General features: G+C 41.0%; 1 long non-coding RNA gene across 1 annotated transcript; it reads right to left on the bottom strand.

The window, feature by feature from the left end:
- Positions 1-267: 267 nt before the first annotated feature.
- Positions 268-22,533, bottom strand: LOC110081564 (uncharacterized). The gene is made up of 4 exons (XR_002300989.3): positions 22,433-22,533; positions 19,374-19,445; positions 6,996-7,086; positions 268-3,718 (listed from the first exon to the last, which is right to left on the bottom strand). It is a non-coding gene; the product is annotated as an uncharacterized LOC110081564 (long non-coding RNA).
- Positions 22,534-26,005: the final 3,472 nt, after the last annotated feature.

Below are 26,005 nucleotides of genomic sequence, written 5' to 3'. Positions count from 1 at the left end.
TATCACCAAAATATAGCTGAAATACTTCTCAATTTGGAACTGTGTGTGCCATTTAACTTTTGCTTCCACTTTGATACGTATAATTGAGCTTTGATAAATTAACCCTGATTTGCTAAGTAGACTATTAAACGCTCAGCAAACCATGATAAATGGAAACAGAAGTAGCATGCTCCAGTCAGTATTCAGGAGAAAAGAATTTTTCACCATGAATTATCTGGGGGCCCCAATATCAGAATTATAAATGTATTTTGTTTTATCACATTTTAGTTTACTGTTATTCTTTTTTACTCTAGTTTGTGTTTTCTGATTGTGGGTATCTGAGTAGAAAACACTTGATCCTGCACTCGCACATGTTCCTTTGGACATGAGGAATTTTCTACTGAACTTCTCACTGAGATCAAAAAATAACCCACAATCCACAAAACACAAGGCTTGTTCTGCTTAATTTTGTTTACCCTGTTTGCACTTAGTGAGAATTAAGTGTCACTCCAAGAAATTGTAATCTGTAACTAACTCAGAGACACATCACTGCATAGCTCTGTGGTTAATTCTCTTGAGATGCATATTTAATATAAGCTTTTCTCAAGTCAGACCATCCTGGTAACACATACAGCTATGAATACGTTTGCATGTTGCAATGTGCATGTTCAGCAAACAAGTGTCATGTGTTTTCTCTGATGTGTAAAGAGTTAAATGCAAAGAGAACAACATCTTGCCTGTTTTCATTCTATCTTAAAGTGAGAGATTTTATACATTCATATATTTATATGAAATTGGGGTTGACATCTTTGACAGTATTTATAGTGTACATACTTTCTTTCATACACATACACTGTTCAATTAATCAGAGTTAGGTCATTATGTGGGTATATTACAGAGAATTCTTCCCTGCATCACATTTCACTCTTTTCTTTAAAAACTTGCTTCCTTTCTTAAAATATCTATTTCATCTTTATTGAAACAACAGTAAAACACACATTTGCAAAACATAGCTAAGTTTACTTACGATTTTCCTTCTCCTCATACTTTGCTTTCCATTTCCATATTACACAGGCATCGGCAGAAGAAAGGACTATTTATGTACAAATATTGTATACATGTCTCCATTCTGCATATTTGGGGGGGAGGGGGTGAGCGAGTATGCCATGCATGCAATATCTGTAGTGAGACCACATCACAAATTCACAGTCCTCAAGGGTGGATTTATGTGTAGTGTTGAATACCCAAATACAGTTGAGGTGTCACAGTGGGAGACCTACAATGTGATTTTGTCCTGTTTTTTAAGTGTTGTGCAACAACTTGTCCATTGGGAGCAGCAGAATCTGACTGGAACAGAACCTACAGCCTTTTGGAAAGAGACCTGATATTTTCATCCCCCCCTTTTTTAAAAAATTAAAAGTCATCTCTCACTTTGAACTGCTCTTTGTCCCACAGATGAAGCTATACTGACTTGACTGGTGACTTCAATGTTTTATCTGGCCATGCAAATTCATTTCCATTGGAAAAACAGCAGAGGAGAAAATGCTAAACTTGTTTTCTAAGTGCTACAGTTCCAGTTGGATCTGAAGGCTGCAGAACTACCGTCAAGCTGAGCACTGGTTACAGTTGGATCTGCTGTTATGTCTAACTTGGTCCTACTAAACTAATAGAAAACCAGTAGAACCATTATATATTTATTTATTTATTTGTTTGTTTGTTTGTTTGTTTGTTTGTTTAATTTATATGCCACCCACACTACCCAAAGGTCTCTGGGCGGCTTACAACATTTAAAATACAATAAAATTTAGAACAATTAAAATACAATTAAAATATATATAAATAGAAAACCAATAGAAAACTTCACTCAATTTCTTACCCACATCCAATCTATCATGGGCCTCCAGTGCTCACTCAGAACCACCTTTGCTTCCAGGACATGGGGGGGTGGGGAGGAAGATATTGCATGCACTGAGTGTCATCTGTACATTGATAACATTGCAATTGGTTGTTAAACAGCAAACACAAAAACAACCAAATAAATGCAGCAACAACCATGGGGCATCCCATTAGAGTCAGAATAATAGTCTCTCAATATTGTGACCTTTTGAACCCTCCTTTTCAAGAACAGCAGAAAACCACCAAAATGCAATGACTTCCAGTTCCATCTCTCCAAGGCAGACCGAGCAGATACAATGTCTAAAGTAATGAAAACTGCCAGGAATCAAAAACGATGTTTCCTTTTCTGTTGTTTTTTTAAGCCACTATTGCAAAAGATTCCTCCTTCCGTTCAAATGGAAATACAGTGGTGCCTTGACTTACGAACGCCCTGAACTATGAACAATTTGACTTACGAACAGCTCCAGCCACAAACTTCTGCTTTGACTTGCAGCTGGAGCATTGACTGAAGAACAGAAAAAGGGGGGGAAGGCGGGAAATCCAAACCGTTGGTGGCAAAGAGGCTGCTTCTTTGTAACTCTTTCACAGCAACAGTTAGAGTACGGGGGGTCAGGGAACTTTTTTACTTCTGCCGAGTAGGAGGAGGAAGGAGACGTGGGGCGGCTCCAGATTGCCGCCGGGCACGGGAAGCCGGTGCACCCCCTGCCCATCCCTGATGCAGGTCTACTCATGAGTAAGCACCACCAAAGGCACTAGGCTGAGCTGCCGGTGCTTTGGAAGCCCTGGAAGCCTCTGCAGAGGCAGCTGGAGCCCTGGCCCGGTAGTGGCGGTGGAGGACAGGCCCTGCAGCAGTGGTGGAGGTAAGGTGCTGCTTTTTCCTTTTAAGAGAGTTGTTCTGGGTGGGTTTTGGAGGGTAGGTTTGGGCTGGGGTGTTACGTTTCTGTGTTATTTTGTTTGTTTGTTTGTTTTTCCCAGTCCCAGTGTGGGACTTCCTCCAATGTTTATTTTTTGTTTTGTTTTGCTTTTTGCTGTCCCAGCGTGGGGCTTGCTCTGTTTATTTTATTTTATTTTATTTTATGGTATTTTTTTCCTTATGCCAGAACAGATTAATCGGTTTTCAATGCATCCCTATGGGAAATGGTGCTTTGACTTGCGATTTGAATTACGGCCACCGTTCCAATACAGATTAAGTTTGTAAGTCAAGGCACCACTGTAATGGATACAGAGAGTGTGAAAATCTTTTAGTTAATTTGATTGTAGTAGCCTCAGGACAGACAGTAGAAGTATTTCATCATGCAATACCACTTGGAGAAAATGGGTGGCTGTCAATCATGAATGCTAAATATTTGAAGGGTCACACATTCATGTAGCAGTGGGGGGAAACAGCTGATAGTAAAGTTCTGCATAAGAAACACTTTTCTAAGTGTGAGCAAATTGAAAAACCTGTCAAAAATTTAGATGAAAATTAAAAGAATTCCTACGTCCTTTAAGGTTTTTGTGTTGTCGGATTTCTGTTTTTATTTTCTCTCACAGAGCAACTAAAGTCTGAAAAATGTTTAATATCAGTAACATTCAAGGATAAGAAGTGTTTCTGAACGGCATACTACAATACATATTCTGAAATTCAGTTAGAAAGAGGTAGTTTCTTTCTTCCCCATGCACAACACTAGATTTTGAGGTCAATTATCAAACTGTATTTGCAGTAGCTTACTTGCTCAGTCCTGACATTAAGCTCATTCAGGTAAGTCTGTTGTTCATCTCATCTATGTTAAAAAGATACTACAATGACTTGCTTACCTGTTGGATATATAGCTGGGCTTCAGGCTGGGACTGGTTCCACAGTCTACATTATTGAGATTTTAGGAAATAAGTGCAATGATTGCTTTAGAAATGGAAAGAATTCTAAGTGATGAAGACTGTTTGCTGACAACATCTGTTCATTGTCCTATGAAAAATAATTTCTTTTGACAAATTCAGCCCCCTAAAGGCACTCAATTGTTTATAAAGGGAGGGAAACTACTAAACATAAATAATTTCCATAGAAAACACATAAGCTACTATATCTGAAAAATAAAAAAGTTTTAATATACTAGTTTAAACTAAACATTTTCACATTTCCAATATTTCTGTGCCACATTTTAGAAACTCTCCTAATTCTGCAGTTTCCCAAAACTAATTTCTGGCTTTCTGTGGGTGTTAAGGGAAGATAATCAGCTGATAATATTTATTTTATTAAGTTTCCTCAGAAGCTTAATTCTTATAGAAGAAAACCAATGTAGCTATAAAAATGCTAATTAGCAAAGTTTTAGAGAAAATGCTGCAGACTAAATACAACTCTATGCACAGGAAATTAATTCTGTACATAATGTGGAAAAGATGGCTTATAAAGTTAACGAGATATTACTTAAGGCAAGAGAAACAATTACGCTATTAACAGTGGAGATAAACTAAACATTTTGCCATCAAATATAATGAAACTAATTAAAAGTGAAATGAAAAATAAGATATGAATATGAAAACAATTTCAAAAGTGATAAAATGCAAGAGTTAAACTTTGACAAGACCCAAAGTGATGTACTGGAAAGAGGAAAACGTGTGAAAAAGCCTTTAGCCAAGGAGATCCCCTTAGCAAATAAAGATGAATGTACCAAGCGCATCCTACTTACTTTCATAAATGGCTTTATATATTATTTCTTAAATGTTTATTAAATAGAAAATTAACCCTGAGATTTAAAATTAAGTATTCATTTGTACTTGACCATTTCTTGAAACATATACTGTATACTGAAAAATTCCAGATTTGCTGGTAAAATAAGTCCAGTCTTTACAGTCGTATTCTCTTTTAGGGCTTTATATGTCATCATTAACACTTTGAAATCAATGCGGAAACAAACGGGCAGCCAATGCAGGGCAGCCAGAGTTGAGGAGATATGCTGATGTTTTCTCAGCATTCTGCCTCCGCATTCTGAACCATTTGAAGCTTCCGCATTTAGCACATGCTTTTCCTCACCTCCATATCCTCAATTTTGTTTACTTTGTTTTTGCCTGGTCATTGAAAAGAAAACACTATTGTAATTTGCAAGTCAAACAAGCCATTACATTGGAGCTTATCTTTCTCCAGTTAAACTGTTTCCCCTGCAATAATTGCACTTGGCCAGAAATACATACCTTGGTCATCAAACTTGCAAACAAAGCCCACATTTATCTTCTGATGACCAATCACAAAGCAACGTAAGCTAAATGCAGGAAATTTAGTTGAGAAAAGTATGCCTCGTGACAGGCATTTTTACTGCTTGGGGTATCATGTCTTCTAAATATGTGCTAAGCTAATCATATGGACTATTTATTTTATTTATTTAGTATTTTATTTGTTCGATTTATATCCCGCCCATCTGGTATATTTTACCACTCTATGCATTGACCAGGCATGAAAGGTTTGAATTTTTTTCACTACAGTTATCCTAATTCATCAGGAATTCCCCCAGCTAGAATTCTGGTTCATGCAGCCAGAAAATCCAAGTCCTCAGAGGAGTTTCAGGAATGCACACTGGAGGCCCAGCATGTTCTTCTCTGCAGCCACTGCAAAGGAAGAGAGTGAGTGAGAATAACTAAGCTCAATGGGAACTACAAGGTATTGTAGGATTTGTTATTGTTTCAGAGCTGCCATGTAAAGAGCCTAATGAGCAGAGAGACTAGCTGTGATGGAAAGCAAGAGGCCAGTGAGCCATCCTAACCGATAGTACCATCAAAAGAGGAAAGAGTCAGTAAGGGTGATATAGGACAGATGGAAAGAAATTTAGTAGAGGAGAAAAGAAATGTAGAGGTTTGCTTGATAGAGGAAGGACAAGGAAGCAAAGGGAAGGAGCTGAAATTCTCTATGTGGGAGGAGGATATAAAAGAAGGGGGAGAAAGGAAGTTTGAGAGTAGACTGGAAAAGGAGGGAAAGGAGAATAAAGCTGAGGTGGAGAAGGAAAAGAACGACTTAGAATATGAGAAAGCGCAGGATCTTTTGAAGGACTTTCCAAATCTAAGAGTCGGAGGCTTACTGCCTGACCCAAAGACAAAAAGAGAAGGAGAGACTATCTTTGAAACACAAGAATGGACAGTCATTGTCTTTCCACGGGGACAAGGTTGTGGGAGGAAAGTGATACGCCCAGATTCAACCTATAATACCTCACCGAAGGAAGGCGATTGGGCACGTCCCCCATGTTGTGGAACGGTTTGCGCGATGCAGAGTGCTCCCCTACGCAAGATTACGGATCGAGAGCAGTTTGGTCCAGCCCTGCAGTGAATCATCCCCACAATCAATATTGTCAAGTTATGGACAGATGCCAGATCTGTCATGTTTTGACCCTGTTGGTTTTACGGTTGAAACTCCACAAATTAATAAAGTTGAGATTTAGAATAATTTTAAAAAGTCTCCATCCCTTCTTCCTGCAAAAACAGAGGAACTGCCACAACTTTCAAAAGAACCCAATCACACAAGCAGTCCCACAAACCCTTATACAGTGGTGCCCCGCATAGCGAGGTTAATCCGTTCCGGATTAACCTTCGCTATGGGGAAACATCGTTAAGTGGGACGGGGAAACCCATTGGAACGCATTAAACTTTGTTTAATGCGTTCCAAATGGGCCCAAAACTCACCGGTCTCCGATGTCCCCCCATGCTGGGGCGGCCATTTTGGGTGTCCCGGCGGCCATTTTTAGTATTCCGGCAGCCATTTTGGGTGTCCTGGCGGCCATTTTTAGTGTTCCGGTGGCCATTTTGGGTGTCCGGTGGCCATTTTGGAACCGCCGAACAGCTGTTCCATTGCAATGCGAGGATGCCCTCGCATTAGCGATGGGGAAATCCGCATTGGTATGCGGATTCTTCGTTAAACGGTGCACTCATTATGCGAGGCACCACTGTATTTGCCATGGAGCTTTGCAAGTTCCACCTACGCTCGCTCGTTGCAGTGGCTGCAGAGAAGAACATACTGGGCCTCAGGTTGTGTACAGAAACTATAATGAAAATTTGGATTTTTTGGCTACAAGTGCTGAATTGTTCTGGGGCAATTCTGGTAGTGTAATGAAAAGAAATCTTATGCCCAACATAAACCCTTTTATCTTAAAAAAGGATACAAGTAGTTTCTACTTCTTTTCCTCCTGTTAGTGGGTAAGCTTTATTCTGACTCCATGTCCACCTTTTTAATGATGCAAGCTGCTCTGGGCCCTTTTTAAGGAGAAAGGTGGGATAAAAATATTTTAAATAAAAAAATAAATGCTAGAAAATCAGAATCTCAGCTCATATGAAGACTGCCGATGGACAGCTGAGGATCTCTGCTTCAGACTTGCCACACTCTCCATGGGTAGTAGGGCAACAAAACTGAAAACAGGGGGAGGGTGGGGCCAGATTGCTCTCTTCTACCTGCAGCAAGCATATAAAATCAATAAGAGAGGGAGATATGTGTCATTGAAGCAGCATGTTCCACACAGGATGACGATTCTGATGTAGTGCCATCCATCAGATGTGCTCTAAGCACATTAGTTTTATTTCTCAAGGAAGTGATTTTGACAATGGATGCACAAACACAGCTGCAATATTTCCATAAGAAGGTAAAGTCTATTTTCACATAATCACTTTTCAGACCAGAATTATGCTTTAAAATCCCAAAGTTATCTGATAAATGCAGTATATTTCTTTGGGGCAGGGGGAGAAACTTATGGCAATATTGGGGAAGCCATCAAACTTTCAGGAAATAACATTTAATGGGTTCTCAATCAAATTTTGTGCCTATTGGATTATGATCTCCAATGTATGCATTCTGAATTATCTTTGCTTCACACATGGTGGCCCTCACTTTCTTGCCGTAAGTTAGGCAATGCTTCAAAATATCCAAACAATATCAAAGGATTGGTCACAAATCCAGATGCAGTCACTATATGCTGATATACAGTGCATTCTGTAACTATGCTGTGTTAGTAAATAAAGTAATACTGTATTGTTGTTTACAAAACTAATTTTGTAAATAGATACTTGCCTAATCACTTACGGAAGATACATATCACTTCCAAATGACCAGGCAAGGAAGCTTAGTACAACCTGCTTCCTGCTGGGTCAGAATCTCAAAGTCAACAATGTGGATTGTATGAAGAGCACACCCACCACTTTGACCTTTTTTTTTTACAAAAAGAGAAGAGGAAGCAGGAAAACCTGGAGAAGAGTACAGAAAGAGATAAGGAGAAAGTGAAGAAAAAGAAGCAAAAAGCCATTTATACATAGCAAGCAATTAAAAATGGTTCTATGTTGAGAATTTGAAAATATTATTTTTCTGTCTACAGCTCCCAGAATCTCCATGCCAAGTGCCAATAGTGACTGAGGGATTCTGCTGTAAATACCTATTGCAGATTGAGGTCAAATATGGGTCCTTGTCTAAAATGGCTGAAAATTATTTTTGTGGAACATATTGGCCAAAATCCTGTTGTTCAGTTGTATATGTGAAAGGTAAATGGTATTACTTACAATGGCTTCCCAATGTTAATTAATAAGTCCCTGCTTAGATTTTTGGATGCACATCAGCCCAATGAATTGCTGTGTTTTAACTATTAACATTGTGGATATTTAATGCAAAATGAGATTTACATTTTAATACCATTAACAGGTTAACAACTGTACAGTTGTATTATGTTCACTGGTAAGCTTATAGAGCAAAACCTTAGTACAGTGGTGCCCCGCTTAACGATTACCCCACTCCACAATGAATCCGCTTCACGACGATGCTTTTGCGATCGTAAAACTATGTTTACATAGGAAAAAACCACTTGACAACGATCGGTTCCCTGCTACGGGTACTGATTTTTCACTTTACGACGACCTAAAAACAGCTGATCGTTGGGTTTCAAAATGGCTGCCCGCTGTGCAAAATAGCTCCCCGCTGTTTTCAGGACTGATTTTTCGCTTAACGGGCACTGGAAAATGGTCACCCTATGGAGGATCTTCGCTGGACGATGAGGTATTTCACCCATTGGAATGCATTAACCGGTTTTTAATGCGTTTCAATGGGTTTTTTCCCCACTTGACGACGATTTCGTTCTACAGCGATTTTGCTGGAACGATTATCGTCGTCAAGGAGGCACCACTGTATTAATCCTTGCCCTCATACAAAAGAATTCAGGCAAAAGCTGCAGTTAAATTATTAAACATCCAATATTCTCTCTTTTGAAATTCTTTCTTTTCCTTCTGCTCATCAGGAAGACCCTATCAAAACAAAGCAACACGAAGTTGCTGACATTATTCACCATGCACATTTAACTTTTGATAAAAATCAGATATTCTTATTAGTAACTTTAACAAAGTCACTTTTGTATCTTTTGTTATTTAAGTATCTTAGTCTGAGAAGTGTTAAGCATTCACAGCACTTATGGACTGCAGTGTGCATCAAAGGTCAGCTCATTTCCTCAGGATCATGCTCTTGGTACACAACTGTCTCAAACAAAGTCTTCTGTATTGCTTCAACCACTGCAAACGAATTTTGACAATGTCAAGGTGCTGTTTTTAAAAAATTTATCTGTGTTGCACAACTTCCAATAGCACAATATTAGCAGTGTTCCAGAAATCTTTTAAGTGTCACAGAAGCTCACTCATTTTGATATTTTGAACTTTGTAACATTGAGTTCTGGTGCTCTGAAGTGAACTATTCCAAGCACCATCAGAAAAAAAATAGCAAATCTGTTTTTAATCCAAAGAACTACACCATGTTTCCATAGAACCCCAGAACCCCAGTCAGAAGAACATATTTGCATAAAAAATACATAACAAGTTCCAGGGGAAGCACGTAGAGGATTGGGACCGTGCATTTTAGTGCTCAGACTTTCTACATTTCTATTTACACAATCATTGAAAAAAAGATAGCAATGTATTCAGAACAAAATAAAATGCAAATGCAAAAACAAAAAAGCAATACCTTTATAGACCACTAAAACTCATCATAAAATACATTAGCTTTTGTGGAAGTGATGTTTTAATCCATGAAAACTCATGTACTGTATGGTGATTTTTAGTGGTCTATAAAGGCGCCACCTATTTTTGCATTTAACAACTGGTATTTTTAGGCATGCACTGCAGATGGTGACAGCAGCCACGAAATTAAAAGACACCTGCTTCTTGGGAGAAAAGCGATGATAAACCTAAACAGTATCTTTAAAAGCAGAGACATCACCTTACTGACAGAGGTCCGCATAGTCAAAGCTCTGGTTTTGCCAGTAGTGATGTATGGAAGTGAGAGCTGGACCATAACGAAGGCTGACTTCCAAAGAATTGATGCTTTTGAACTGTGGTGCTGGAGGAGACTCTTGAGAGTCCCTTGGCCTGCACAGAGAACAAACCTATCCATTCTGAAGGAAATCGACCCTTAGTGCTCACTGGAAGGACACATCCTGAAGCTGAGAAGCTGAGAAGAGAAATCTCCCTGAAAAATACAATGATGTTGAGAAAGTGTGAAGGCAAGAGGAGAAGGGGACGAAAGAGGATGAGATGGTTGGACAGTGTCATCGAAGCAACCAACATGAATTTGACCAAACTCCGGGAGGCAATGGAAGACAGGAGGGCCTGGTGTGCTCTCGTCCATGAAGTCACGAAGAGGCAGACACAACTTAACAACTAAACAACAATAACAACAATTTTTAGGGAAACACACACACACAAAAACATGCATGCACGGATTTAGATCCACCTCTTAGGGCATAAATGTCATACAAAGGAGATAAGACAGTGAACTGAGCATAATCTGAGATCTTTGGATATAAGAAGCAACAAAAATATGTTAATAAATAAGCAGCAACATAGGTTCGAAGTTAATAATTGACCACATATAACTGCCATTCCCTTTGAAGGGCTTTGGGATTTGCCATTCCCAAATCAACATATAAATATACAGTATATCACAGAAGTGAGTACACCTCCTCACATTTCATAAATATTTTAGTATGTTCAATAGGGTTCAGGTCTGGAGATATGCTTGGCCAGTCCATCACCTTTACCCTCAGCTTCTTTAGCAGTGGTCATTTTGGAGGCGTGTTTGGGGTTGTTATCATGTTGGAATGCTGCCCTGCGGCCCAACCTCCGACAGGAATTGGATCACACTTTCCTTCAGTATGTCACAGTACATGTTGGCATTCATGGTTCCCTCAATGAACTGTAGCTCCCCAGTGCCTGCAGCACTCATGCAGCCCCAGACCATGACACTCCCATCACCATGTTTGACTGTAGGCATGACACACTAATCTTTTTACTCCTCACCTGGTTGCCGCCATACACGCTTGACACCATCTGAACCAAATACGTTTATCTTGGTCTCACTGGACCACAGGACAGGGTTCCAGAAATCCATGTCCTTACTCTGCTTGTCTGCAGCAAACCGTATGTGGGCTTTCTTGTGCATAATTTTTAGAAGAGGCTTCCTTCGGGGACGACAGCCCTGGAGACCAATTTGATGTAGTAGGCGGTGTATGGTCTGAGCACTGACAGGCTGACCCCCCACCCCTTCAACCTCTGCAGCAATGCTGGTAGCTCTCATACGTCTATTTCCCGAAGTCAACCTCTGGAAATGATCCTGAGCACGGGCACTCAACTTCTTTGGTCGATTATGGCGAGGCCTGTTCTGAGTGGAACCTGTCCTGTTAAACTGCTGTATGGTCTTGGCCACCATGCTGCAGCTCAGTTACAGGATTTTGGCAATCTTCTTATAGCCTAGACCATCTTTGTGTAGAGCAACAATCTGTTTTTTTCAGATCCTCAGATAGTTCATTACCATGAGGTGCCATGTGGAACTTCCAGTGACCAGTCTGAGAGAGTGAGAGCGATAACACCTGCTCCCCCTTCACACCTGAGACTTGTGACACTAAACGGGTATCATGACACCAGAGAGGGAAAATGGCTACTTGGGCCCAATTTGGACATTGTCACTTAGGGGGATAATCACTTTCGTTGCCAGCGGTTTAGACATTAATGGCTGTGTGTTGTGTTATTTTGAGGGGACAGCACATTTACACTGTTATACAAGCTGTATACTCACTGCTTTACATTGTAGCCAAATGTCATTTCTTCAGTGTTGTCACATGAAAAGTTATACTAAAATATGAATGAAATGCAGGGGTGTATTGACTTCTGTGATGTACTGTGTATATAAGAAGAACTTAGCCTAACTGCAGCCATCTTGCCTCTGTAATTTGCTTTGCTACATGAATGTGTCAACCTATTATATCAGGGTTTCTGCTTAACATACGGAAATAGAGAAAGGAGAGAGGCCGCCTGCATTCTCTTACTTGCAAGTAAATACAGTGGTCTAATTGGGAATTTGTCCTTGGTTACTGATAAGAGAGCTACCTCACTCTAAGAAGGGAGTGAAGAGTTATTGGTAATAGCCTAGGCACCTTCAACCCCTCCTTTTCCCCTTCTCCTCTACACCCCCATCTGCAACCCCGCCTTTTCCACACCCCTTTTGCTGCCTATTTCATCTAAACTTATAAAAATGTAGAATCTACATAAGCGCATGGCACTCTCCTCAACATGTTTTGGCTGCGTCCATTATCTTTGCTTCTTTTCAGCTGAAAACAAACAAATATATATCAGATCTCCTTGGCCTTGGTTAATTGAACATGCTGTATATCAGAGACAGGTTAATGTCCAGAAATTACTTCTGGCACCCTTCACCTTCTCTGTCTGCTCTGGGATTCCCCCCCCCCACCAACTCTTTTCTCAATTTTGTCCCTTGCTTTCTGTTTCTTTCTCTACCTCTTTCTTCAGAAAAAAATGAGAAGGAAAAAGGTGGTGGTACCTGAAGCTGAGGCTCCAGTACTTTGGCCATCTCATGAGAAGAGAAGACTCCTTGGAAAAGACCCTGATGTTGGGAAAGTGTGAAGGCAAGAGGAGAAGGGGATGACAGAGGATGAGATGGTTGGACAGTGTCATCGAAGCAACAAACATGAATTTGACCCAACTCCGGGAGGCAGTGGAAGGCAGGAGGGCCTGGCGTGCTCTGGTCCATGGGGTCACGAAGAGTCGGACACGACTAAATGACGATGACTACTGGTCAGACCCACTTGAGGCCATAACACAATTTCCAATCACAGTGGGCCTTCCCTGTGCCTCCTAAATCAGCATTTCAGTTCAATACAACTGTCAGTTTACTCAGTCTCTGAGATGATGGAAATTAGTCCTTCAGCTGGGGAAGCAAAATGTGCTCGTATGTTGTTGTTTCCCGGCACCTATAGCCTTCTCAACTTTCAGCACATGCTAAGCACAAAATCAAAACTAAATTTTATTCCTTCTATAAGAGAAGCAACACTTAAGTTCCCTTTGCTATACAATTTGCAAATGGTTAACTAGCATTTTTAGTGCAAAATAACTATTAGTGTGAACTGACAAGTTCAGGTTCCCATCACACAGCTCAAGTACCATTACTGTATTTTCTCTTTTTCAGCCTCACCATGTACAGTGTAAGACTAGCAATATTACCTTCCAGGACTGTAGTAAAGACTTCTCAAATTATATAACATAGAAAACTTTATTACATGCAACTTGAAATCACACACCATCTTATTCCTTCTCAGGTGGCTCTGTTAACAGCTATGCAGCATTATACCTTGCATTACAAAGAATGGTTCAATGTGACAGGCATCAAAGTACCTTGTTAAAACAATTAAGATCAGACTATTCTAATAACAATTAAAGATTGTAGACAAAACCACAAAAATCTTTTCTGCTTAAATTCTGGCAGAAACACATTTTGCTGTCACCTCCACCAACTTCTGGAAATGGCAATATACATACTTACATACATAAGAGATCATTCAGTATTTGTACTTTTGGAGACTCAGCTATTAAAACAGCAATTGAAATACTTTAATCAATGAATTTTGTGGAATATGTGTCTGTGTATTTCACACAAAATTACATTGATTACACTATTTCAATAGCTGTTTCACACCTCAGTCCCCAAAAGTACCAGCACTGAATATTCTTTTGAAAAAGCCCTATTTAAACAACATTGGAAAATTATAGGAATTTATGATTTCTAGTAAAACAATTACAAAATATAAAAATCACATTTAAAAAAGATTGAACTTTTAATAATAAGCAGAAAATAAAAACCCTCTTCAAACTGTTAAAATGCATGTTTTAAAATGATACAAGAACTGTTCTCTCATCAAAAATCCCTTCCTCAAGAGCAGTCTGCAAATCTTACATATTAAAAGCCTGTCCAAAAAGGAAGGACTTTGCCTGCCAGTGGAAAGACAGAAGGGATATGGCCAGCCTGATGCCCTGTGGAAGGAAGTTTGATAATCTGGAATCAGCCACTGATAAAGCCCTCTCCCATGTTCCCTGTAACTAGCTCTGATCACCAACTGCAGTGTCCTGGACCTGCTGAAATTTCTAAGCATGGCAACCCATCTAGAGTGTACTACGATAATCCAAAAAGGATGTAACTATGTTACTGTGACCAGATCAAACTTCTTAAGGAACAGACACAGTTGGTACAAAGTTTTAATTTTGTACATATGCTCTAGCCACCACCCAGACCTAAGAATTCAAGTTTCAAAGATGAATCCAAGTGCCTAACCAAGTTGACAACTGAGTTTTCCAGAAAAATTTAACCCTATTCAGCAAAGGTTGGATCCCTATTCCCTGATCTGCCTTTTGACTGAGCAAAAGCACCTCTCTCTTGTCTGGACTAAGCTTCAGGTTCTTTACCCTCACTACAGTCCACTACTAACACTACACACTGGTTTAGGACTGAAGCAGCTTCCCTTCATGAAAAGAAAAAATAGATTTTGGGGTCATCAGCATACTGATGATGCCAAATGACAAAGTGGTTTCATGAATATATTAAATAGCAAGACGGCAGAAGAGAGCCCAATGGTCAGGACATTAAACAGCAATCCCTTACCAGCACTCTCTGAGCTTGCCCCTTTAGGAAGGGCAAGAACCACTGCAAAACAAAGGCCAGAATCCTGTTGCTTAGCTTAGTAAATCACACTAAAATATGTCCATTGAATCAAAGGGACTTTAATGAGTCAGCTCCTCTGTAAGATCCACTGATTCAAATAGACCTACTTTCACTGCAGTTTACAATGCTAAAGTAAGTAAACCATGGTTTAGCAAATCCATTCTTAGTCTTTTTTGGCCACAGCCATAAACACTATATGAAAGAAATATATGGCAAATCAGGATTATGCAAGTCACATAACAAACTCTATAAGGTGATATGTGCAGAATTGTTTCCAGTCCGTAGCTCCTTTCATATGTACCAGGCAATGTTCCCTCTAATTTTCAGCTCTGCCCCCCCCCCATGCAAGGTTCCCTTGAAAAGGGTTGGAAATGCTCACTGTGGGTGTGTGGAGGAAGAGGAAAGCTGCACAGAGGGGGCAGAGTTGCATGCAGCCGCACACCTTAGAAGGAACCTTTGTGCCAGGACCTCCCAGAGGTCCCCATTGGGAATGATTGCTAGCATATCAAGTCATTGCTTTAGCATAGTAAATCATGAGAATACCATTTGATTCAATGGAATTTACAGATTTATTCACTAAATCCCCATTGATTTAGCTAGATTGAAATGGATCAAGATAACCCATACATTCCAGAAACCCTTTTGTCTATTTCATCAAAAACCTATGAAATTACTGAATTAATCACCAATCATAGTTTGTCATTCAAAAGCTAATGGCACACAGATTGTAACCAGGAATGAATGAAGTTATCTAGGAACAATACTTTCTAGAATGCCAATCAGCACTAGGATTGAGTAGAGTATCAGACTAGAACCAGGGGGACACAAAATCAGTATCGCCCAGTCAGCCTATCTTACCACAAAGGAATGTTTTGAGGATGTGAGGGAAAGAGAGAATACAAGCTCCTAGGAAGAAGTGGTGGCTAAAATAAGTCAGAATAGCTGTCCCAGAATAGCCATTTTGGGATTTGTATTAAGGTGCTCTCAAGCTACCCTATGTGACATGGACCTGGGAGCTTTTTAGTTTGTTGGGCCCACGTCCTCTGTGCCATTAAAGTAGCTACATTAACTGTAGGGGGTCTGTGACACCTGTGCTCACCCATTGTGAAATCAGAGCCTACTGGCCTCTCATCCTCATATAACACAAATCCAGTGGCAGACAAGCTTTCTTGCAAACATGTCAGAAAATCATGCCTAAAGTATAAGATATCACCCCCTGGAGATTTTCCTCTCATCAATTTAGCCTCTTTCTTTATTCATATCAGAGCACTGTGCAATTTAAAATTACAGGCATACATAAAATAAAGGTAACATTTAAAAAAAAATTAAATGGTAGGATAATAAGACTATTTTTGGCCAGAAAATGGCTACTTCAATAGCATTATCACAGCCATTTGCTAGATCTTCTTTTGTGCACTTGGTAGGGGAAATAGAAAGAGCATCTCCGAAGAATGGAAAAGCATTGCAAGTACACTTGGGCAATTCTTGAGCAAAAGCATGCAACCAGTCAATCCTTCATTTCCAGAAGGAGTGCGCTGTCTATAGAGCTAAGGAACAAACAATAAGCACGTACAGCAGGCTGGTTCTGTGCCAAAACAACCCCTACAGGTGTGCCACAAGCCCCTACTTTCCCTACTTCCTCTTTCTTTGCAGCATGAGCATAATTAGGCTGCCCGTCCATGAGTTAGTCCGTTAAAAGAAGTAGTTAATGGTGCCTGTTGTTTGGTGAGAATCTGAGAATTTGAACAGACACACACATTCAGACTTTGGATACTATGGATTCATTCATATATAAGAAAAAAAACTGTTTTCCATCTTGTGCACCGAGCAAACTATAAACTTACATTAGTATACGGTACTTAGTTAAGTCAAACACCCATACAGGCACTAGGAGGAAAAAAGATCCACAAATGAGCATTCCAGTGACCTAAAAGGCTCCGAAAGGTGGAATAACTGCATTAAATGAAGTGTATTATTGCCTCTACAAAATAAAGTAACAGCAACTTTAAAATAAATTGTTTTAAATGCTTTTCAGTTAAAAGACCTCAAGCATTACAATGGACAACTCACACTGCCAACTTGTTTAACTCTCATTGGACCCAGCGGGAGGGGGGGAGAGAAAATTAAGCATTTTGAAGAAAAATTACTCCAATTAAAAGTTTTAAATAAGAATCCTCATTTTAATGGTAATCCAACCTTTCTATAGATTCACCATGTCAATCAGACAGAAACTATTAAGCTTAGAAGGCATGCAATTGCCGAAAAAGGAATTGCATACAAACTGCTGCTCCCTTCCCAAGTTGAGAAGAACAGCTAACCTCTGTTCCTCCAGGAAAGGTACAGCAGGATGTCTCCTACTACTAGCACCTTTCAAAAAGACACTTTACCTATTTACTGTCCAAAAAAAACCTAGGACATATAGCAAGTAACCTGAACCACTGGGGGAATGACAGCCCCCACCTACCTATAAGCATTTGGCATCCTGCTTGGGATGGCTTGTGCTCAAGTCTGATGAGGGATTTGAGTTCACTCCACTAAAGCAGTGGTCCCCAATCTTTGGCCTCCAGATGTTCTTGGACTTCAACTTCCAGAAATCCTGACCAGCAGAGGTGGTGGTGAAGGCTTCTGGGAGTTGTAGTCCAATAACATCTGGAGGCCCAAGGTTGGGGAACACTGAAGTAAAGCGACCATCCCCAACTTCCCATAGCAGAAAGAAGAGCTGGCTGGCCTGTAGTACTTTTTCTTCTCTTTCCTACACCCTGGTGGCAGGGCTTACTTTTTGTCTTTGGACTTAAGGATTCTCCAAATAACTTCTGCCTCGCTCCAAGGTGGCAAAGGTCAGATTATTTTTGCCTCTCCTATCACCTTGCCAGTGCTTAAGCCATAACTGCCTCACGACCAGCACTGAGGCTGTTTGGGTACATGCACTGGAGGGCATCAAGTCCTGCATCAAGAGTGAAAGCTGATACTTTCAAGATCTTATTGATGTCCTGTTCAATCTTCACATTTCCTTGTCAAATTAACAGAAGTAGTTATTTTGTCAACAGGAAGAAAATGGTTGGGACAGTGAAGGAAGGGCACCCAAAGGCTGGCTTGCCAGCTGAAACCTAAGTTTAGGAGACCAACATACGCTCTGATTTTCAGCCCCGCTGGGTGGGGCTCTGCCTCTTGCACACACAACTTCACCCTTGTGTTTGCACACGAGTCTGCCTCTCTCCCCACACGGAAAGTTAGGAGAAAATGGGGCAGAAAACAATCGCTGTGTGGAGGAGGAGGAAAGCTGTGCAGGAGGAGCTGGAGTTACACACACACCTTAGAAGGAACCTTGGTTGGCAGTGATGTGCATAGAAGCTCAGAAGCTGCCTGACTCTTCAAAAGAAGGAGATCCTGCATTTCCTCTGATGTCTAAACAATCTCAGCCCATCAAGAGATGCAATAACAACCAACCAGTGACCAAATAATCCAAAATAAATCACATTACAAGAAAGTAAACCTTCCAATTGAAGACTTGCTCATAAAATTGTCAGTTAAAGTATGGAAAGCAATTGTATGGTATAATACAGGCAATAAACAATACAAAACAATTAAATAAGTTCACTTAACAGTATAAAAAAATCCCTGAGAAAGTTAAAGAAATGGCTGTGAAACTGGTTCATTGCCAATTTTCAACTCTATTTCTGGAGAATCTTGGGGGTACCCAAAAATTCCCTGTGAGGGGCAGATGTAGCAAAAGACAGTTAATTCTGCATTACCCAATATGAAACCTAATATCAATAAGATTATGTTATTAAGCTGCAAGTCATTAAGGTCAATACCAGGTGAGCCTATCACAAAGAGAAGAATCTGCAGTTGAAAAAAATCTTATAGGTTACATACTGGGTTGGGAAATGCAAGCCTGTGCCATGATGTTATTTATGGGCACATGAAGGAAAAAAGATGTGGAATATTCCTTATGGGTACAGTTTTAAAACGTTCTTTTTGAACAATGACTCCCACAACTCCCAAGCCTGGGAGTGGCTGTCTAAAAAATTAATTTTCCCAAGTTCTGGTCATGGGGCAGGTTCAAGTGAAAGCAGGCCTCCATGGGCAGAGGTCAGGTCCCAAGCTCTGTTAGAAACACAAAGAATCTTCACATATATTTCAGTTGGCTCTGTTCCACAATACAACTCAATGAGGAATGTTCAGGCCCTGACAAGAATGAGGTAAGGGAGAGACACCACCATCATCCTCTTGGCCACTTTAAATTTGGCTCATGGCTCAAATCCACATCCTCAAAGGTGTCAGCAGTGGGGTAAAGTCCACAAGAGCTTATATCAAATAAACCTGTTAATCTTGGAACATTGCTAGATTTTCTGTTGCTGTATTTGCTATGACCGGCTAGCACAGTTATCTCTCACACCACACACCATACCACTATTACAAACTCCACTGCCCTATAGAATATTAATGTAGCCCTGTGCAGTACACACAAGAGCCATATTCTTTAAAGAAATGTAAGTGGTAGATACAGTACCAGTGGGAAGCAGACATTCCAATGGAGTAAACACATGTTCCATAGCAGCTGATTAGTGTCGTGCTTTTAGAACTGAAATTAAACAAACAAAAATTACACTTCATAAGTCTCACTTATTAACATTTCATTAGCTTTAAATTATACCACAAACATATTATTTCCCAGAAAGCTTCTTTCAGAAATAACCACAAATTTTGCAGGCCCACACAAATATTGATTTTAAAATAAACACATTTAAAGCTGATTTACACGGAATCATGAACCGTTACATTCAGCAGGTGGCACAAAGCCCACTGCAGTGTGAAGAGATTAATCTATAAGTACATTTGGCATCAGCCAGATTGATAGATGGTGCAACACAACAATTCAAGGGATTGGAAAATCTGAGTTCTGAAGAACAGAAATAGCAAAACGAATGAACCCAGCTTGGGAATGTTCAATTTTTAATTGGTAAATATTGATTATTATTAAAGTTCAGTTGACACCCAAAGTCAGAATTGAGTAATAAACAAATATTGCACAAGCCAGTTCTCTTTAATGAAAGCATATCATTAAAAGAGGTGTGATTTATGTTGAGGAGGTATATTTTTAAATAAACAAGTTGCTGTTTGCATTCCCTTGCTGAGTTTGGAAAAGCAAGCCTGTGCTATGCATAGATGCAGGCCCTTCAGCACTGCTTCTTGTTATTGTGCTTGCCATTGCATCCTTCAATCTGAGGCCAACTATTTATCGACAACACAGCTCTGTAGAGCAATTCCCCCAGCTTTCAAGCTGAGTTTAGGATGGAATAGCTTCCTGTGCCAATAATGCAGAGGGGCACAAAGGCACAAAGGCATTTTCGTAGTGGTCCCCTTTCTTTTAGCACATCTTGCCTACAGGAACTTGGCCAGCTCTACAAATAGTGTCCTGGCTTTTCAGGATTCTACAGGGCAGCCTTGCTGACAGTAATTCTTATAAGTTTGGTGAGAATGATATGTAATTTAACATGCAAACAAATGGAATGATGAAAAGTGGAATGTCTATTCCTAAAACCAAAACTGTGAAATTTATTTGAGGCTCCAAAGCTAGACATTTACTAAGGAGTAAGTCCCATTGTACTCTAAGGGATTTGTGACAAACACATACACTGACACATGTGACACAACAGTAGTCTGCTTTGCTCTGATCATGGTACATAACACTAAATGTAAATTTAAATACAGTACCTCAAGAGAACTGAAATTAGACAGTTGAAGGAAAACCTCCAACAGTTTGGGCTCAACCCAGAATCTGTGGAAACTGCTATTTTTAATGTTACTAAAATACCCAGAAAGTGGGCATAGGAACTTTCCACAAAGAGACATGCTAGAGATTAAACTGCATGATACACAAGATTCATGGCCAGATCTACTTGCGTTTTTCTTTCACTCAGGAAGCTATTGATTTGCAGAGAAACAGATGTCTTATCCTTTCCCCTAATTTAAACCATACACCATTTTCAACCAGTGATTTATTGATTTATTTTATTGATTTACTCAGCAATTTAGTTCTCTAATATCACCTCAACAATCCTAGGAAGCTCAATGCAATTCCAAGACTTTGTCTCTATTTTACCCTCACAACAGCCTTGTGAGGTATTTTACTGTGAGCCAAAGCCACCCAGTGAGCTTCAACACTGAATAGGAATACTGAATTTGACCATGGGCTTTTTAGTCCTACTCTGTCAGCACAGCTACTACAGCAGACTGGCAGAATTCTTTTTAAAAATGTAGTTTCAGACATGGCTTGTTTGAGGAACAACCAGTCAAGTCACTTGCAATGGGCAGGTCAGGGAACAAATCTCTTACATTTTTCATTTGTGTTTTACTGCCAGGCCAATAGCACCTGGAGGCAGGTGAAGAAATTTGTTTAGACCAAGCGAAGGGCAGGAGAGAAAAATCTACTCTCAAGGGTATTGCTCCGTTAAGATTCTGAATCATCCAAGTATTGGGTCTATTTCATTTTTATTTCAATCAGGACATTGAGAATCCCATCACAGTTCTCCCACACCATGCACATTTTGGTTCTCAAGATGGTTTCGAGTGTTATTTGTTTAAGAAAATAGGTAATCTAAACAATCCAAAGGCTGTTGCAAACAAGTTGCAACATTCAAACTGAACCAGGCAGTGAGTGGATGCCTGGATTAAGGGCCACCACAGTTTGAAAGGCAGGTTCTGATCTGAAGGATGTTAAGAACAAAATGCACACTTCGTTGTAAATAGCAGTGATCAAAGTGTGTTCTTGAGTGTGTGTGCACACAAATGCAGTCATTTCTTTTGTTTTGTTTTCTTGAGAGTACCAGGGCTTAAGCTGGTGTTCCTGCAGTGCCTGGAACAGGTACATTTGGGATGTCTTGCTATCTCGCTCAAGAATCAGCCCAGCAGGACTGTAGGGGACTGGCCGCATGAGATGTTTTAATTCAGAAAGCCAATGGCACCAATCAGCCTCTCCCGCAGTCTTTCCTGAGGGAGTTCAGCTACAATCCTACAGTAATTGGGGCCGGAGAATAAATTCTCTTTGGAAAAATATGCCGTTGGAGGTTACTCCTGCTCCAAAGCAAAATCATTTGGGTAGCTTGGTTTTAAATGGGCAATTAATGCCTGAAATCTTCACAAAACTCCTGCTTTTGCTAGAAGCAGTTCGTTAACATGAATCAAGCCTCCACTAGTCACTTTCCAGGCTTCCTGGTAAAGAGCAATAAAGGGCCGGGGGAAGGCGGCGGGACCGATTCTCTCTCCGCAACCTTCCGCGCCTTCGGCAGCTGAGCCGAGGAGGAGGAGGAGGAGGAAGGAGATGCAGCAGCCACCAAGCCGAGGGGGCAGGAAAGTCTGAAAAAAGATATCTGGCCGGAGCATTTGTTCCTCTTGCGAGTAAGGCCGCTTACTCGCAAGTAAACTCAGAGATGACCGATGCTGCCCACGCTACCAATCTCCTCTTATCTTTCATTGCCGCTCCCGCCTCCTCCAACAGTGAAGAAGGGCGGATAAACGCAGTGAAGGGAAGAGGAGTCCTGCCAGCGGGGGGAGGGGGATGATGGGTACCTGGTGCTGCACGTACACATGCACACGTTCCTCCCAACGCTGCCCGGCTGGCACCCTGGTGCGTGCAGGACGCCGCTTGCCGAGGAAAGAGGCGCAGGAGAGACGATTACCTCGATCTGCCCGGCAATCTGTGACTCGGGACTTGATTTTGTGCACTGAAAGCCGGGTGGAGGCGGGGAGGGAGGCAACCCAGGCAGAGCGCCCGCAGGAAAAGTGTCTCTGTCGGATCGCGCTGCAGGGTGGTGTCTCCTCCGCCGCCGCCGGAGGCTTAGACCAAAGGTTGAGGGTGCCGGCTCCTGCCTTGGCAGAGACTCCAGTGCGGCGCTTCAGCGCTGCAGGGCAGAGGGGGCAGCCGGATGGGCGCGGGAAATCGTCTCGAACCGCGGAGGGCAGGCTGGCCGTGGCTGACATCACGCCGCTGTTAAAAGGGCCGCGCCCCCTTCGGCGGAGGCGGAAGAGCGAGCCGCGGAGCCGGGCCTTCAAACTGATGTTCTAAATAAGGAGCCCTGTTCGTCCGGTGCAGCCGTGTGGGCAGAACTGGAGGGGGAGAAGAGAAGATGATGGGAGGAAAGGCAAACCTTTGTAGCACTTTCGAGACTAAAAGGTTTATTTCGGAGCGAGCTTTGGAAGATCAAAATTCATTTTTTTTTCCGAAAGGAGGAGAGCAGAGACTGTGTTCTCTGGATTTTTACATATCCCCGTGGTGGTTCACGATCAAGCTGTTACTTGAAGTTGGAGGCCCCAGGAAGAGTGGTTTTGCTAGATAGACCCGGCTGTCACAGTAACGCTCAGTGTTGTTTATAGGATAAAGGTCAGAATCTGTCAAGGGAGGCAACTATTTTATACACTCAAAATGTTACAGAAAACTGGGTTATTATCGATGTGGTGTGCTAAGAGGCCTTGATGTCTATTGAAGCCTTTAAGAGATGCATGGAGCTTGTTTATGTACCCAATTTCTGCATTCTCCTTCTCAAGTCTCCGTTTGTAATTGTGTTATTCAACAATCATTGAAATGTCCTGAAAAGAAAAAGGGAAAAGCCACGTGGCCCTTGAACACAATCCAAAGGTGTGTGTGTGCGGGGGGGGGGGAGTGATACCATACCTTTATTAGACCACTAAAAAACTAGAAACAGAAGTTGACTTTCAACCCAGAATCATGGCCAAATGTGCAGACCAGTTTCCCTTGTTAGAAGGATTTTCAAAATAGGACTGCAGACTCAAATATAGGTCAGATTTCACCTCTGCTACAGTCCAGAATCCTCCTAGACAGAGAGCTGCCAGTTCTTCAGTACAGTATATATTCCCTCCCCCCACATCACCCTATATTGAAACACAAGTTTCCTTTTTTGGCTGGGAATGTGGATGTACAGAAATGGGGCAAACCCCATATCAGATAAGTTGAGGCAAAATTTATTTACCCACTAGGTGGCCCAATTGCAGCCAGATTAATAGTATTACCAAATGGGGGATGATGTCCTGAATCTGCAGGCCCATTTGGGTGGTGCTAAATATCCATGTTTGATGATAGGCGATACTTCAAGATATCTTCCACAGTTCAACAAAAAAGGGAATGGGTATCAACAATCCAAAGTTGATGGTAGCAGTTACTTTGTTGTTGTGTCCAACTCTTCATGACCCCATGGACCAGAGTACACCAGGCCCTCCTGTCTTCAGTTACTTTTATAGATCACTAAAAATATTGCTAATCTGCCTGCAATTGGCTCAACTAGTGGGTAAAATAAATTTTACTTGAACATCTCTGATGCAGGATTTGCCCCATTTTAGTGTTTCCCCCATCCCTATTCAAAAAAGGAACCTTGTATTTCACTATAGGATATGGTGAAAGATTGGCAGCTCTTTTGTCGAGCAGGATTGGGGAAATTCCAGTTCCTCTCTATACCAGCAGAGGTGAAAACTGAAACTGCACCCCTGACTTGAGTCAGCAGTCCTCAGTTGAAATTTATTACTTACAAAGGAAACTGGGCTGTATATCTGTCTATTAATATTGGAACTTTTGAGTTTTCTCCACTATCCCCAGCAGTGTTATGCCCAGTCTGATGAAGACCTACACAAATTGAAAGCTAGCTTCTGTTTCTAATTTTTTAGTAGTCTAATAAAGGTGTGTGTGGTTTATTTCAATGATTCATATGAAGGAGGAGAGCTTTGTGGATACCCTGGACTGCCAAAAAGATGAACAAGTGGGTCTTAAACCCAATCAAGCCTGAACTATCTCTGGCAACAACAAAAAAAGTGAAACTGTGGATGTCCTACTTTGGGCAGGGTTCACTGGAAACAACAATACTGGCAGCAGGAAAAGAGAAAGACCAAATATGAGATGGATTGACTCACTAAAGGAGTTTTCAAGAACTAAGCAGGGCTGTTGAGGACATAATATTGTGGAGATTGCTCATTCATACAGTCACCATAAGTTGAAAGTGACTTGACAGCTCATAACAAGGAGCAACAATAAAGGTATCAACTATCCTTGTCTTGGAGTGTATCTTAGGGAGCTGATTTCTCTGCTTCAGTTCCTGATACCAGATTTGTATCCATTCATTATTGTATACAGAAATTGTTTTGTTTGTCCTATGTAGAAAGCAGAGGGAACTACTGTTATTGTGTGTAAGGCTTCATCTATCTTTACCTCTGTGCTTGTGTTTCCTTTCCACTTCCATTTCAGTTTAAAGGCATCCTGATGAAGTTATTCATGCTGTAGCCAAACACATTCTTCCCAGTCCCTGTGAGGTGCAAGCCATCTCGTGCTAGCAGTCCATCTTCCAGGAAGTTTAGCCTGTGGTCCCAGACACCAAATCCCTCACGTCAACACCACCTTTGTATTTATTTATTTGATTTTTTTACTGCCCATATGGCTACCAAGGCCACTCTGAGCGGTTTACAAAAGCAATAATGAAAGCAATAACATAAAAAACAACTAGTAACAAGCAAACAAAATATAAGAGCAACTTTAAAAAATCAAAATACATTAAGAAATAACATACTAAAAGCATGGTGAAGGGTTGAATGTTAATTATTAAAAGCACTATTGTTTCAGTAGTCTTTCAGTAAAGTCACAACGCCCTCTAGTGTGGCGGGTTTGTTCCTCATTACCCAGTTTCTGGGTTCCGCTCCCAGAGTCGAAATCAGCTGTTCCATAATTATTAGTTCTAGGACCTGTTACATTATTTTGCCTTTGGGCTTCACCCACCTCGTGGCATTGACTCTCATTTTCTGCGCAAGGGTTCTCGGGTGGATCCCTGGGCGTAACCTCAGGTCTCTAAAGCATCGTCTATATGCTTCTTCGTTGAGGTTGAGTATATTCAGGATTGCTGTCTTGCCGATCGTATAATCACCTGCTTCTGCTGGGTCCAGCGTGTCCACAATTTCTTGTGGCAATCTAGTAAGATATGGGGTAAGCTCTTGTGGCCATTGCGCTGACTTGGCTACCCTTTCAAAGGTGTTAAGGAATGTAGCTGGGTCATCATGCGGTCCCATTTTTTGTATCGTTATTGGTGGGTGGTTTGCTATCAACATTTTTGGCTGGTTTTTGTCTGAGTGGCGGAGGCATGATGTATT

Source organism: Pogona vitticeps, chromosome 6 (assembly GCF_051106095.1).
Source record: "Pogona vitticeps strain Pit_001003342236 chromosome 6, PviZW2.1, whole genome shotgun sequence".
Taxonomy (NCBI): Eukaryota; Metazoa; Chordata; class Lepidosauria; order Squamata; family Agamidae; genus Pogona; species Pogona vitticeps.
Note: the sequence above shows the minus strand (reverse complement) of the source record. Positions and strands in the feature narration are given on the sequence as shown.